The 14071-nt window shown below is 50.9% G+C and overlaps 1 protein-coding gene across 2 annotated transcripts in view; it reads right to left on the bottom strand.

Moving 5' to 3' along the window:
• Positions 1-11542, bottom strand: part of TMEM229B (transmembrane protein 229B) — a 40914-nt gene extending 29372 nt beyond the window's left edge. Inside the window, exon 1 of one of the 2 annotated variants that reach the window (XM_042252649.2) lies at positions 11502-11542. The gene's annotated coding sequence lies outside the window, so the exon portion shown is untranslated. Of the gene's footprint in view, positions 1-11155; positions 11291-11501 lie in introns of those variants that run through there. The other variant, XM_042252646.2, reaches the window with a different exon arrangement.
• Between the last annotated feature and the right edge of the window lie 2529 nt (positions 11543-14071).

A 14071-nucleotide genomic window follows, 5' to 3' on the forward strand; every position in this document is an offset into this window, starting at 1 on the left:
AAGAGTGAAAAAGTTGGCTTAAAGCTCAACACTCAGAAAACTAAGATCATAGCATCTGGTCCCATCACTTCATGGGAAATAGATGGGGAAACAGTGGAAACAGTGTCAGACTTTATTTTGGGGGGCTCCAAAATCACTGCAGATGGTGACTGCAGCCATGAAATTAAAAGACGCTTACTCCTTGGAAGAAAAGTTATGACCAGCCTAGATAGCGTATTGAAGAGCAGAGACATTACTTTGCCAACAAAGGTCCGTCTAGTCAAGGCTATGGTTTTTCATGTGGTCATGTATGGATGTGAGAGTTGGACTGTGAAGAAAGCTGAGTGCCAAAGAATTGATGCTTTTGAACTGTGGTGTTGGAGAAGACTCTTGAGAGTCCCTTGGACTGCAAGGAGATCCAACCAGTCCATTCTGAAGGAGATCAGCCCTGGGATTTCTTTGGAAGGAATGATGCTAAAGCTGAAGCTCCAGTACTTTGGCCACCTCATGTGAAGAGTTGACTCATTGGAAAAGACTCTGATGCTGGGAGGGATTGGGGGCAGGAGGAGAAGGGGACGACAGAGGATGAGATGGCTGGATGGCATCACGGACTCGATGGACATGAGTGAGTGAACTCCGGGAGATGGGGATGGATAGGGAGGCCTGGCGTGCTGCGATTCATGGGGTCGCAGAGAGTCAGACACGACTGAGCAACTGGACTGAATATAGAGCGCATCCAGTAGATTACGTGACCCCCCACAGCTGGGTCTGGGGGCAGCATCCCAAACACACGAACATCTCTGCAGCCAAATCTATGAATATGCTCACTCTGCAGATAAAAGAGACCGCCACTGGCCTCATGTTCGTTCAGGTCAGGCTTTGCCATCACACGAGTTTAAAAAAGCTTTTTGGTTTTAGAATGTTTTGGATTTTGAAACTGCAGATAAAGGAGTGTGGGCCTAAATAGCATTACATTAGGTCTCTTAAAGACAAAAGGTGGCAGATTGGACCCAAAACTTCTGTTACCAACTTGTACAAAAAAAAGAACTCCAAAGGTCCTCAGCAGTGACCACCCTGAGGAAGGTGATTTCTAGAAGTTAGTCAAGCCCAAAGCAGACTTACAGCCTTCCCCACCTACCAACCAACCGACACTTAAATACCATCTGCATGTAAAAGGTTGGGCAGAGTCCTGGGCTGTACTGAGACATCCACGACACAGGTCCAGCCCTTGAGAGTTGAACAGTTAGATGAGGCTGGAAGGCAACTATAAACCATTGTTTTTTGGAAGTCAAAAGGAGCAAATTCACACCCATACTTTAGGAATGATGAAACCAAAGTTCAGAGGGGTGAAGGCCTTTCATGTATTAGCAACAGGAAGTGAGTGTCAGGGAGAGTTCAAACTGGGGTGTGATAACTGCCCTTCCCTACACTCTGCATAAAGGCACATAATAACTGCCATTTTAGTGAGAAAATGGCAAGAGTTGTAGAAGATCCTGAGGAAGTGGCTTTGGTCAAATACACCTTTGCAGCAAAGATGGGTTCTCTTAAAAGGACTGTAATGTAAGGAGGGAGCAAAGAGGTGAGGGGCCTCCTGGCAGGGAAATTATGAGGTATGGGGTGGGTGCTACGTGGCAGGTGAGCGGGCATGTGGCTTAGGCTTTGGTGAAAGGCATAGACGGAGTTGTTGGGAAAGTAGGCGAAGGCGATGAATGGAGAGCTCAAATGCCAGGGTGAGGACTCTGCACTTAGGTCCTAAGGCAGCATGTCTCAATCATTTGAGTTCTGCCTTCATGACTTACGGCTTTCTACTACCCTTGTAAGAAGAGGCAGATACAGCGATTTAAAAGAGACCACTCTGGGACTTCCCTGGTGGATCGGTGGTTAGGAATCCGCCTGCCAATGCAGGGGATACGGGCTCGGTCCCTGATCCAGTAAGATCTTAGATGCCTTGGCGCAACTTAGCCTGTGTGCCGCGACTACTGAGCCTGGCCTGGGAGCCACGACTGCTGAGGCCTGTGAGCCCTAGAGCCTGTGCTCTGCAACAAGAGAAGCCACTGCAATGAGAAGCCTGTGCGCCACCACTAGAGGAAAGCCCCTGCTCTCTGCAACCAGAGAAAGTCCACAGAAAGCAACAAAGACACAGCGCAGCCAGGAAAAGAAAAGAGAGCCCACTCTGGGGTCACATTCTTTCCATCTGAATCTGGGCCCCGATGCCAACTGTGTGACCTTAGAGAAGCTCTCTTTGCCTCTGCTTCCTCATTTGTAAATTGAAAAATAATACAAGTACCTCCCTTGTAAGAATTACATGAAAGAGTGTTTTTGGTTGTTCGGTTGCTCAGTCGTGTCTGACTTTTTGGGACCCCATGGGCTGCAGCATGCCAGGCTTCTGTGTCCTTCACCATCTCCCAGAACTTGCTCAAACTCATGTCCACCCAGAAAACAGCACCTGGCATTCATTATAAGTATTCAGTAAATGTTAGCTGTTGCTAGCATCTTGATTTAAGTTAAATTTGTAGTTACGTATGTATTTGTAGCCTTATCCTAAGCAATAATATTCACGAAATCCTGGATTTCTTCTGTTGTTATAATTCTGATGACACACAAAACAAGAGGTTCAGTCAAAAGTCTTGAGCATCTTAACTAAAACACTGACTACAACAGGTCTGATGCTCCCCAGCTGGTGCGAGGGCCTCCAACAGCACCATCCAGGAAGTCTGATATCTGAGCCTGCAACTGAGAGGCCAAGGTGGACTGGCATCTGACTGTACCTGAGACACACAAGGTGTGAGACGTGAGCTGCCCATCTGCTGTGGGTGGAGCCGAGGGAGCCAGCCGAGCTGGGGGCGTGGGGGTGGGCCTGTGTCCTCAGGTTCGCTGCAGGAGAGGACAGTGTGATTGCTTCCCGGGCTAATGTGGGCCACATGCAAGAGGGGCTGGCTCCAGGTCAGAGCAGGTCTTGTCCAAGAGGACCATTTGGACAGATGGAAAGACCTTAGCCGAAAGAGGCTAGAGGTGAATCGCTGGATTTTCAGGGGCTGAGGAAAGAACAGTGAGCTAGAATAGAGGATAATTTGCTCTTTTCAAGACAACTGGGAGTAAACAGTCCCCACTTATGGAGGAAGAGTCTCTGAGAAATGCATGACTGTGGCCACAAGAAGAGACTCAGCACTAGGTACCTGCCAAGCCCAGGAAGCTGGGAGCTGGCCAACAACAGTGCTGGCCAAGCAAGCCCTTTCCTGTCCCTCTCAGCCCAGGGAGAAAGGACTGGATGTATTCAGTACCGAACTGAGACAGCTTGCGACTTAAAGTGACCACAGGACCTTCTACTGCCTAAGATTGACCCGGATCATTCATTATGAGGCCTGATGGAGTTTTCCTCCTGGGGCAGGGAAACAACCAATCCCACTGAATCAACATAAAGGGACAGCGGGAGACAAAATCAAGTCGTATTATGAGTGAATCCCAATGAGTCATGTTTCTTTACACTCATTAGAAACATAGCTATTAAAACAAAATGTTTGTCCCTGGACCAACTAAAATAATATATCAATATCCCCAGTGGTATGGTAACCACCATTCAAAATCACTGCAATAAGGCAATAAGAAACTCAGGAAGAAAGCAAGGCAGGCAGGGACAGAAAATTGGTTTGGTGGATTCAATGGCAACTCATTTGCTCCCCAACCTTGAATATGATGAAATTAAAAGACGTACCAACGGAGAGCAGAATCCTTGGATGAGTGGCTTGTTCAAAAGGAAATCGAGGCAGCCTGATTCCTTCAACAGAAAAGCTGTGACTCTCTGGATCCCTAGGCTGAGCTTACCATATGATCTTTTTCTTTTAGGAGGAGCTAGGACTGAAGCATTTGAAAAGACCTTGATGTGGGGAAAGATTGAAGGCAGGGGAAGAAGGGGGCAACAGAGGATGCGATGGTTGGATGGCATCACCAACTCAATGGACATTAATTTGAGCAAATTCCAAGAGATGGTGAAGGACAGCGCAGACTGGCATGCTGCAGCCCATGGGATCGCAAAGAGTCGGACACGACTGAGCGACTGGACAACAACAACAACAAGGGCTGCAGCGGGGGATACATTCTCGTGGACTCTGAGTCACTGGGAGAGCATCAGCCAGTCCCTAGGTCCTAGAGCTTTGGGAGGATACTGGGCTGAACCAGAACCTGTATCTGCCAAATCCAAGCACGGACTGTAAGACATACACTAGTGCATGAACCTCTCTGCTGCCTTCACTTGGGGACAGTAGGAGGATGAGGGGTGAAGATTAAGTTTTAAGACAAGATAGAGGTATACTTCATCACCAGGCGATGACAATAGCGTGAACAGAAGCCACCTCTTGGCTCCCCATTTTAACAAGGAGAAGTGACCCAACCCAGGCCTCCTTCACAAGACTTAGTCCCCTAACTTGCAGTGTGGCTTCTTTCTCCTTCAGCCTACCTCTATTCTCTCAGCTGTGACTTCCTCCTGCTCCAGACCAGCTTAGTTATTGCCTGAGAAAGAACCAAATTATCCAGATTCTAACGTGTCTGTGTGCGCTTAGTCGCCCAGTCGGATCTGACTCTTTGAGACCCCATGGACTGTAGCCTGCCAGGTTCCTCTGTCCATGGGATTTCCCAGGCAAGAATTCCCTTCTCCAGGGGATCTTCCTGACCCAGGGATCAAACCCATGTCTCTTGCGTTGGCAGGCAGATTCTTTACTGCTGAGCCACCAGGGAGGCCCCAGAAATTTACTAGATGACCCAAGCAGTATTGCCGGCGGGACATGTTAGAGAATATCTCTCCTGACACTCCTATTTTACAGATAAGGAAACGAATTTACGTCACATGCCCTGAGTCATTGAGTTGAGACAAGAACTGAAGTCCCATGACCTTGGCATGAGGCTCCATTATACACTATCATGTCAACTCTCAAAACGGGGTCAGCCCCCCTGCTTCAGGCCACCACCTAACCTCCATTCCCCTTCCACAAACGTCTCAAAAAATGGTAGAAAAGCCCCAGAGTTAACTTGCCTGGAACAAACAAGAAAAAAAAAGATGAGAACCACCTCAATGAACTAGCTGGTCATCTTTGAATGGAGTTATCGGTGGCCACAAACACTTTCTCAGAAGGACAGGAGGGTCCAATGCTTGCTGTACCCTAGAGAGTATACCTGAGATCCAGAGTCATAATCAGGGTCTCCGCAGCTGGACTATAATGATGGGCAGGGGAAGGCCCAGAAACTAGGTTGGAAGATGAGGCCTGGAGTCCAGAATCTGCAAAGGAATTCCCTGGGAGTACAGTGGATGGGAATCGACCTGCCAATGCAGGAGACATGGGTTCAGTCCCTGCTCCGGGAACTAAGATTCCACATGCCACGGGCAACTGAGTTTGTGCACCACAACTACTCACCCCATGTGCCTAGAGCCTGTGCTCCACAACAAGAGAAGCCACTGCAATGAGAAGCCCGTGCACAGCAACGAAGAGTAGACCCCACTCTGCAACCAGAGAAAGCCCACACACAGCAACAAAGACCCAGCGCAACCAAAAATTTAAGATTAAAAAAGAATCCGCAAAGATAAACTACGGTGACTAGAAGAGGTAGGCTGATAGAAGGAACTGCTGCTGCTAAGTCGCTCAGTCGTGTCCGACTCTGTGCAGCCCCACAGACGGCAGCCCACCGGGCTCCCCCGTCCCTCGGAGAAGGCGATGGCAGCCCACTCCAGTCCTCTTGCCTGGAAAATCCCATGGACGGAGGAGCCTGGTGGGCTGCAGTCCATGGGGTCGCTGAGGGTCGGACACGACTGAACGACCTCACTTTCATGCATTGGAGAAGGACACGGCAACCCACTCCAGTGTTCTTGCCTGGAGATAGAAGGAAAATGCTGCCCAAATAGCCGGTTGAGCAAGAGAAAAATTTGGCATGCAAATGAAATGGGGTTTATGAGATACATTCTTACGCTAAGCAGAAAGTCTGTCCTCTTATAGTAACTCCCAGGCCATCTGGTCTGCTTCCCCAGTGCAGGGTACTGACCTCTCTCTCCCCGAACATTCGAACACTTGTCAGGATATTGTTTTTCAAAGGAGAATCTCAATTTCCATCTCCTTTTAACTAGCTGTGTTTAACCCACCCCAGCTTTCCTACTTACACTCTAACTGCCACTACCTCCACTTGACTTTCTCCCCGACATTTGTTCCACCATGCGATCCAAGGCTACAGAACACAGTGGAATCAGACAGATCTCAGTCCAAAGCTCAGTTCGGACTCTTGCTAACTGTGGCATGTGAGGTGATTTTATCCTTTATCAAGTGCTCAGCCCAATGCCTGGCATAGAGTGAGTATTCAATAAACAGTGGCTGTCGTCGTTATTATCACTGTGTTCACAGAAGCCAGCTGGAGCTCCATGGGTGGAATGAAATCTCAGAGGGCTGAAGTGGGCTGTCCAAGGTCACACAGTAAGTCAGGGAGGGATCCCAGATTTTCTAATCCCGAAAACCTTTGCCAAGCGTCAGCGCCTACACAAACAGCATTATCGCCCAACGACCTCGAAATCTGGGTATCTGATTATGTCCAGGTACTATAGCTGATGATTAAATAGGTACTCACCACGTGCTGAAAACTTGGCAGACCATATGAAAGCTCTAAGGCATCTACAGATTAGCATAGGAAGGCCATCTCCTTGTTTGTGACAGCCAAAAACACAATCACAATACGAAAGTCTGGAGCCACTGCTGGTGTTGCCCAGTGGTGATAATATTTCTCATCCATATTTGTTTTCAGAAGGTAGATGAAAGGAAGACCAAGGCCCTGGCTGCCCCACTCCTGGCTTTTAGAAAGGCTTTTTCAATTAAGAAAGAAAGGGAGAAGTCCTAGGGACTGAAAACTAAATGGGTCTGACCAAGGACTGCTATGAAAAACAAGAAGGGGGCTGGAAGTGGGCTAAAAATAGGTCCCCACCATTGATTCAAGGAACTGCGGTTATTTTCTTCAAGGTGGTCTTCTTGTTGTACCAGGACCTGTCTCCCCACTGACTGTGCAAACAACAAGACCGGGGAGCCCCAGGAAGCACACTTTATCTTGAAGTATGAATCACCCTCTCAGAACTCCAGAAAAGAATCTTCTCTTTGTGGCCCTTCACTCTCCTTCTTGGCTGGCATCCCTCGCTCCTCGGGGCTAGCGTCAAGGCCTTAGGATAACCCAGGGTAAGTGACCTTTCTGATGGAGACAGACCATTCCAGAAACTCACGAGACAGGAGTGCCTCTTAAAAACTGAAAGGAAACAATGAGTGAATGAGCCAGCTGGAAGGCCTTCATTATTCAAGTCCCCCTGCGAAAGCAGTCCCAGCGCCTCCTGAATGCAGGGCTTCTGAAGTGCAAAGCAGTGGCAGAAAGAGCCCTCTGCAATTATGCTCCCTGATCTAGTAGATCTCCCAGCGGTAAGTTAGGATTTGACAACGCCATGTCTGATTTTTCTAAACTGCCATGTGTCCAGAGGGTGGAGCCGCAGAAGGCAGCAATCTGAGGACCAAAGTCCTGCCACGTAGACCGTCTGCCCTAATTCCAAGGATGCTGTCCCATCTACAATACCAGCCACATGGAGAGCCAAGAGCCGTGAAAGGATATCAAACTCCCCGCTAGGGATTAAACAGAGTAAAAGACAATGGGGAGCTGAATGTTCAGAAACAGGAACTGGCAATGACTTTGGTTACTCTTCAAGCTGCCAGACTTGATGGTGACCGACCCCAAAGGCAGAAACACCAACATCAGTAGAGGGTGGAAAGTTACCTTTCAGAACCAGCCTCTGAGGAAACAGGGAGCCAATATCACTCATTCTGTGGCTTTGACCTCACCAAATACCTAAAGGAACTGATGGATGTTAAAATGAACATTGGGGACAGCCTTAGGGCAAAGGGCAGTGGGAATCCACAACCGCAGGATGGTGTGAGCAAAGGGAAGGGAGCAGGCTCTCCTTTTTATCTGCGAATGGGATAGATTCCCTATCCAGCCTCAGTTCTGTCTATGGATGTCAGTTGCAGGGGTGAAAACCCCTTCCGTTCCCTTGAAGCACAGCAGCATGGCATATCCCACAGCACAAAGTCCGAGACAAATGTATATCTGAAATCAAACATGTGGGTACCTAAATTCTATCAGTGCATGTTTATCTCATAACAAAAAAGTATAACCAGTGGATCTCCAGTACTGGATTCTAAACACTTTTAAATCCCAGGCAAGAAAAACTTTCCCAACACAGGCATTCACACAGATCATGGCCAGCATGCTAACTCACAGTGTGACTCAGTTTCCCTCCACGGGAGCCATAGTCAAGAGGGCCACCTCCTAGCCCTTCCCTAGAAATCAGCTTGGACTTTACTTGTCATATATAAAGCCTCTATGATTTCTGAGAGGTGGTGGTGGAAGAAGCAGGAGCCCTGGCCAGTCAGGCTGAGTTCCTTCCTGCTCAGGGCATCAGAATCCCTCTGACATTCCCAGATGTTGCCACAAAGGGAGTTGAGAGTTTGCCAAGTCAGAAGTTATCTGCACCCTTAAAAGGAAAGTTCCTTGAATAATTATAAAACAGAAAAACAAACAAACCTAAACCACCTTGCCTGTAAACTGGGAATGGGGGAGGAGGGCAAAGGAAAGTAGAGAGACAAAAATTTGTAAACAGTCAGACAGGGCCCGGGTTAGATTTCCCTTCCCTCAAGGACAGCCAGATCTGATACGGCTGCTGATAAGGCCAAGCAGCTTCACTTTACTGCTTTTATCCAGGTCTCAATTTATAACATCAGTGTTCCCAAACATCATCAGAGACCCTTCTGAGAGCATGGAGAGGGATTGTCACTGACATCCAGGCTGGACAACATCTACCAGAAAAAAATCCTACTAGGAAGGAGCTCAAAAGGCTTCCAGAGAGCAGAGGCAGACAGAATAGCACTTGCTGCCCGCAAGTACCTTTCTGATGAAAAAAACTACACTTTTGAAACCAACACTGAGCTTTCCCTATCACAGATGCTGTAATGTGGCCCTTTCTTGCAAAAGGACACCTTTCCCTTTAGAAACAATATGTGAATCTGATACATAAAATAAATAAACACAGTATAAGTATCCCTAGCTCATTAAACATCTTTCATTCAAGACTTCAAGGCATTTAAGTCATTTTATAAATGTAAAAATTCATGCCTCATCACTTTAAAAGGGGGAGTCAGAGGGAGTATCATTTCCCCATCTTACGTTCAGTACATTTGAAAAACAGTCCATGGAAGAGCCCCTCTCTCCCCACTGTAAGTGGGGAGGTCAAGCCTCTATATCATTATCCTCAGCTCGGAAAAGCTTGGGATAAACCCAAAGGAGAACTGAGCCATAGTTAAGAGGGGAGAGGGCCCTCAAAGTAGGGTTGGTGGTGCTCTCCAGTCTTGCACCTGGATCTGACTTCAGCCACAGGTTCCACGGCCATATAGAGCTATAGCTCAGGGGACTTCATTTTTCCTGATATCCTTTACTGCACCTTCCCTCCTGTACCTTTAAGTGGCCAAAGTCAACACTAAATCAGCTTGTTATTTCCCTCCAAGGACCAGATAAATAAGTTGACCCAGCATTGACTGTTTCCCCAGTTACTCAACTCTGTCCCCAAATATAAAGCCTTGGGGAGGAGGGCCAAGCCTTATCTCAGCCCACCCCTCCATGTGTCCGGCCGGACCCACCCCTGGCCCAACCACTTACAGCATTAGTAGTTCATTTACAGGAGCAGACAGAAGTCACCCAGCCAGCCTGCCCCCAGTCTCGGGCAACGCCACCCCCAGTCCCACCCAGCTCATTCTGTCTCCACAAGCAAGCAGATGCAGCTCTGCCTTGCCACCAGTGGATAACCCGATTCTCAAGGGCTGTCCTTTCTAAGAAGGCAATGGGCAATCCTGCCACAGGATGGAAGCCGGGGGTCACATGCAAGGGGCTCAGAGCTGGAGGCACCTTCTTCTTGGAGACACAACGTCAGAGACTGGGGACCTGGAAACTGGCTCATTTGCTTTCTATAGAAAATGACACTCTATCCACTACCACCCCCACCCCCCAATTCTGGGAAGGTGTTCAGCCCTCCCCTTGACCCCTCTCCCTGCTTACAGCAAAGAGAAAACCCCAGGCCTCCTGACTCAAGTCCCAAGGCCAGAATAACAGCTCATTTGTTACTGGGTGCTGAGAAGGCAGGAGACTTGTGAGCAGAGCCCCAGGGTTACACTGGCGCAGCTCCCCAGGGTCCTGTTCTTTCCTTCTGGGAGGGCTCCCAGTGGCATCAGAACAACCTGCCACCCTAAGCAGGTTGAACCCGAGGCAACCAAACAAACATACCCCCGAAAGAGAAAGAGGGAGACATAGTCCAGGGAAGGAAGGAAGGAAGGGGGTCAGTTTCCGACTGGACATAGAAAGAGGGAAAGGAAGACACCTGGGAAAGAGGCCAACATCTCCCTCCCCTTGCGGTAATGGTCCCCATCCCAGCCCCGCCTCTCCCACAGAGGACCGGAGATCAGGGTGGGCAGATGGAGAGCTAGCGGCCAGGGGGCTGGGCTGGGCCCCGGGGCCGGACCGGGGGAGGGGAGGACTAGGTGTGCGGTCCACCATCGCCTAGTTTTCCCATGCACCCTGGAGAGACGGTTCATCTCGGCACGGATTCCTCCCCTTCAGAAAAGTCCTCAAACTCAGGAGGGCCCGTGGTTCCCACTCCCAAGCCTCTCTAGCTTCCACCCAGACTGACGCCCCCTCCGCCCTCCGGAGGCTTCGGGGATGCTCTCCGCGCGGAGGCAGAGGGGGTGTCAACCTTGCGCTGCCGGAGATCCCCGGCTGGCCCCTTCCCCTCGCATCTCCCGGATGCCCCTTTTGTTTCTGGCGGTGAAAGTTGCCAGGGTGCACCCCTTCCCCAACACGCCCCCCTGTGCTCCCATCCCCCGCAGGGAATCCAAGCCTGGGCGCACCATCTGATCTGCGGCTCGCTCTCTAGCCTGGGCACCGCAACGAAATCGAAAGCAAAGAGCAGGCGGGATCCGGCAGCGCCTCCAGCCTGGTCCCCCAGTCGCAGGGTCTTCCCCACCACCGCACCATCGCCCGCGCCCCCCGCAACTCGGCGCTGCCCGCCCCGCGTGGCCACTTCTCCCGGCGGCGGAAAGGCCTCTCTGCGGGCATCGAGGGCACCTACCGGTGCGGGGCCGGGATCGCGAGCCGGGGCAGGGCAGGGCCGGCCGCCTGCCGGGCGCAGGTGCGGCCAGGAGCGCCGTCTCCCGGGCTCGCTCCCGCTCCTCCTCCCGCGCCGGGACTCGGGGCGCTCTCCTGCGCCGCCTGCTCCCCGCCCCCACGCCCGGCGCTCGGGCTCCCCCCGCGCCGATCTGCCGCTGCCCGTGCCTCCCCCACGCCGCCGGCCCTCCGGCGCCGCGCCTAGTCCCGCATCGTGTGTCGGCGCCCGCCGCGGCGCGGGGGTCGGAGGGCTGCGGCCGCCGCTGCCCGGGCCGAGCGGAGCCCCCGGCGGCGGCGGCGGCGGCACTCACCCATAGTATGGATGCGGTGCAAACTGCACATGCTCGCGTCTGACAGGCGCGCTGCCTCCGGCCCCGCTTAACTCCTTGCTCGCCCGCTCACCGGCTCGCCCTCCGGGTTCGCGGCCCGGTCGACTCCTTCGGCCCTCCCCCGCCTCCGGGAATCGGCTGCGCCCCGGGCGCCTGGAAATGCGCCCCCGGTCCCGACTGCGGCGCAGGGGGCTGCAATGCAGAGCTGCTCTGCCTGCCTGGCCCCTGCCACCCCGCCTGCGTGTAAGGTGTCTGAAGGAGCCTCGAGGAGAGCGCCAGCAGGGACCCCTCACCTCCCCACTTGTAGGAGTTGTGGGGGTACAACGCCCACTGTGGGTGTCCTGTGGGTCCCCGTTCCCCGAGGGCCACGGTTCCCCGGCGCTGCAGACCCACTAGATGCCAGCGCTGTGTTTTGTGCTGTCCCTTCGTTGAAATAGGCCTGCAAGATCGGTTTTATTATCCCCATTTTCAAGATGGAAAAACTGAGGCCTGCGGAAGTTAAGGAATCTACCTAATGCAGAGCCTGAACTTCCAAGGTTGACAGTTTGGTTTATACCAAAAAGATTAAACAGAAGTCAGTTGGCATCCTTCCGTTGGAAGGTGTAAAATAATGGATGCCATCTAGAAAACCTGGAGATTCTGATATGTGGATCAGTGGGAAATCCCTGACAGGAGGGCCAGACCTTGAGACAGGCCCCTCCGGTGGGTCCTGGGTCGTGCAGAAAGGCTGGGAAAGGAGTAGGAAGGCAATGCAACTCCTATCCCTACGTCAAGCCCGGGTTTGGTACTGGAGCTACAGCCAAGAGGAAAGGACATTTTTACAATTTCTAGTGCCAACTGGGGTAATTATCTGTCTGGAGGGGACCCTATGTGTGCTGAGGCCTGATCAGAGAGGTCTAATGGCTGCTTCCCTCCTAGCCCTCACCCCCTTTTTAATCACATGCCACAGTGAGAGAGTTCTCAGGGGTCCAAGGCAGCACAGAGTCTTCTAAGGAAAGGAACCATCCAGCTGGTCTCACTCCACTCTAGATGAGAAGCTGAGCTGCTGTCTTAATCTGACCTGAAATTGTGGGTTTCTCAAACCTGCAGAGGAAGTACACAGCCATGTAGTGCCAATGGCAAGAGCTCTTGCTTCCCTGAGTTAGTTTCCTCCTCTGAGATGGAGGTGGTATGGCCTGGGTCATAAGTATATTGTGATGCCCCAATAACAAAATGCATGTAGCAGCCTCAGTACAGAAGACCTTCCCTAACAGGAGAGTGTTTTCTGCTGAGGCTAAAGCAGGGCTGGGGAGAAGGGATCAGGGCTTCATTGAAGCCATGGGCTGTCCTAGGACACTGTCAGAGAGGCAGAAGACAGGCCCCTCTCAGGAACTCCTTGCAAGAAGATACTTCAGTCAATCTGGCAGCAAAGCCCACCTGCTGAAGACGGACCTCCCTGGCGCCCCCTTGCCTTGGAGTCCCTTTCTGCTCTGGTTTTCAATCTCTGGCTGGTGGCTGATTCCACTCCCTTCTGGCTCTGGGAGGCAGCATTGTGCAGAAGAAAGCATAACAGGCTGTTAAGGCAGAGGATCTGAATTGGGGGTGATTTATCCCTTAGGTACAGTGCAGGGCCAGGCATCCACAATATTTTTAGGGCCCATAAAATTTTCTGAATTTCTTTTAAATTCAGAGGCAAAAAATAAACTTTGAGGTCAAAGAAAATGTTTTCCTATATAATTTTAGTTTAGAAGCCATAGTGTATGGAAGCCAAGGGGCCAGTTATAGAAACTAAAAGAAGGAAGAGTTAGGAACTAAGGCCCAAGATTTGGCGCCAGTCAGTCTCTACTTTATCCAGCTCTCCCGTGGACTTCACTCCATTCTCTGGGTCTTCCTCATTCTGAAATTAGGAATCATCTCTTCCTAACAAAAATATATACAATGCCTTACAGTTGACTTATCTCGTTTCTTGGATTTATCATTAATCCCCATTTTATAAATGAGGAAGTCAAGGCTCAGAGAGATTATATGGCTTGGTCAAGGCTATGTTGCTAGTAAAAGCGGAATGCAATTCAAACGCAAGTCTTCTGGCACCCTGTCCAAGATCCTTTCCATCTATCTGCACGCCAAGTAAAGATCAGATGTGTACAGGACAGAGCTGTCTGCTGCAGAAGCAGACCTGAAAATAACATCCGTAGCGGCGAGTGGGTCCCCTGGCTTTTCACCCAGAGAATGCTGAGACATGCACTCATTGTTGTGAGAATGGGTAGAGAGGGTGACCCTGGGTGAAGGGAGGCACTGTATAATGGTTCTAGTGATTCAGGGACAGATTCAAGGTGGAGGGCCATGGGACAAACCAAGCCCCGCTGCACCAACACACACGCCAGAGGATGCCGGCCCCTTTTTTGACTTCTTGTCTTATCCGAGCGACCCGGACCTGAGTTCAGACTCCACATCCTAGTCAGGCATCTTAAGGCAGTTTATTTAACCTTTCTGAGCCTATTTCCTCATCTGCAAAATGGAAATGGCAATAAAACTCAACTCCATGGCTGCTGCAAGCATAGATAAAGATGCTG

The sequence above is a fragment of the Ovis aries genome, chromosome 7 (genome assembly GCF_016772045.2).
Source record: "Ovis aries strain OAR_USU_Benz2616 breed Rambouillet chromosome 7, ARS-UI_Ramb_v3.0, whole genome shotgun sequence".
NCBI lineage: Eukaryota > Metazoa > Chordata > Mammalia > Artiodactyla > Bovidae > Ovis > Ovis aries.